This window comes from Ovis aries, chromosome X (assembly GCF_016772045.2).
Source record: "Ovis aries strain OAR_USU_Benz2616 breed Rambouillet chromosome X, ARS-UI_Ramb_v3.0, whole genome shotgun sequence".
NCBI classification, from domain to species: Eukaryota; Metazoa; Chordata; class Mammalia; order Artiodactyla; family Bovidae; genus Ovis; species Ovis aries.
This window is the reverse complement of record NC_056080.1, coordinates 69,998,830-70,000,952: the sequence shown is the minus strand read 5'-3', so window position 1 is coordinate 70,000,952 and position 2,123 is coordinate 69,998,830. Positions and strand designations below refer to the sequence as shown.

Below are 2,123 nucleotides of genomic sequence, written 5' to 3'. Positions count from 1 at the left end.
GATGTCTACAAGAGACCAACTTCATATCTAGAAACTCATGTATACAGACTAAAAATGAAGGGATTTTAAAAGTTATTTCCCACTTACATCAGTGGACAAATCATCCAGGCAGAAAACAAAAGCCTTAAATGACACATTAGACCGGATGTCCTTAACTGATATTTACAAAGCATTCCATGCAAAAGCAGCATTATATACATTCTTTTCAAGTGCACATGGAACATTCCCCAGAATACATCAGATGTTGGGCCACAATGCAAGCCTCAATACATTTAATAAAACTGAGACCATCAAGCATCTTTTCTGACACCTACATTATGACATTAGAAATCACCTGCAAGAGAAAAAACTGAAAAACAAACAAACAAACAAACCTCAAACACACAGAGGGGAAACAATATGTTACTAGACAGCCAATGGATCACTGAAGAACTCAAATAAGCATTCAAAAAATAAATCTAAATATAAATGAAAATGAAAACATGGTAACTCCTATCTTAAGAAAGGCAACAAAAGCAATTATAAGAGGGAAGTTTACAGTGATAAAATCTCACCATAGGAGGCCTGAAAATTCGCAAGTAAATAGCCTGCTGCTGCTGCTGCTGCTGCTGCTGCTGCTAAGTCTCGTCAGTTCAACTCTGTGTGACCCCATAGACAGCAGTCCACCAGGCTCCCCCATCCTTGGGATTCTCCAGGCAAGAGCACTGGAGTGGGCTGCCATTTTCTTCTTCAATGCATGAAAGTGAAAACTGAAAATGAAATCGCTCAGCTGTGTCCAACTCAGCGCCCCCATGGACTGCAGCCTACCAGGCTCCTCCGTCCATGGGATTTGCCAGGCAAGAGTACTGTAGTGGGGTGCCATTGCCTTCTCCGAAATTTGGCACAGTGTCTGCTATATGATACTCAGTGAATTTAGAAGTTTGCCTCTTTCTGATTTAATCTCACATCATGAAAGACTGGTAAAACAATTGGATGAAGTGCTTATTCCTTCACTGTGAATAAAATAACTCACAATATAAGAAATTCTCAATTAGGAAACTAAGACATTCTTATCCAGAGTAAATAGTCCAATTTGTTAGATAGTGGAGGCAGGACTGGACTTCCCTGGTGGCTCAGATGGTAAAGCGTCTGTCTACAATGCAGGAGACCCAGGTTCGAGCCCTGGGTTGGGAAGATCCCCTGGAGAAGGAAATGGCAATCCACTCCAGTACTATTTCCTGGAAAATTCCATGGACTGAGGAGCCTGGTAGGCTACAGTCTATAGGGTTGCAAAGAGTCGGACACGACTGAGCGGCTTCACTGTTCACTGGAGGCAGGACCTACCCCAACTCTCCACCACAGATGTCAACTCTTGTCCCTAGATTACAACTAGCAATCATTCTTATTGTATATCTTTATGTATGCCTCCATGGATTGGAGATCTTTGAAAATTTGACTCAGTGCTTTGATCCTTTAAAACGCATACTCTCTGGAGTTAAGCCTGTTTCTTTTTCTGTAATATTACACCATCTTTGGGATCCTCTCTTTATAGGGCCTGCACCTCCATTTCCCAAGCACTGGGATTCAAAGTACATGACAGTGTTGAAACACTCTAACTTTACATTTTACTGTTTGTTTTGATCAGGATTTTGGTTGAAAACATATGTGGAATACTTGTGCAGCAATATTTACATCCAACTTTTGCAACTCTGTTGTCTACATACAGCCTAAATTTGGACAGTTCTGAAAAAGTCCACCTAGAATCCCCTTTTCTGGGTTTTCTTTCAGCAAGCGGGAATTTTAATTATAATTGCACCATCACACTGACTCCTTGGCCACAGATCTTTGTCAAGACAGTTTGATTCTTTTCCAAATCCAAAGCACAAGCATTCTGACAGCTTCCCAACTATGCCCTCCAGGGAGCAACACTTCACAAAAATAGTGAGTATAAACTCTTGGGTAGATGGGTAGTAGGAACTCATTTTGTACTTTTTGTACTCCAATGACTTCAGCCACTTCATGCTACCTGTATTTTTCTGCTTATCAAGAAAATTGCTTTCCTGGGATGCTTACCCATAGTTGACTTTATCAGTATAGAATCCTTTTACTTTTGGCACCTTCCATTCCTAGAAGGAACCTTCCTC

General features: G+C 40.9%; 1 non-coding gene across 1 annotated transcript; it reads left to right on the top strand.

Annotated features, from left to right (window-relative positions):
- Positions 1 to 1,101: 1,101 nt before the first annotated feature.
- Positions 1,102 to 1,173, top strand: TRNAC-ACA (transfer RNA cysteine (anticodon ACA)). The gene has a single exon. It is a non-coding gene; the product is annotated as a tRNA-Cys (tRNA).
- The last annotated feature ends 950 nt before the right edge of the window (positions 1,174 to 2,123 follow it).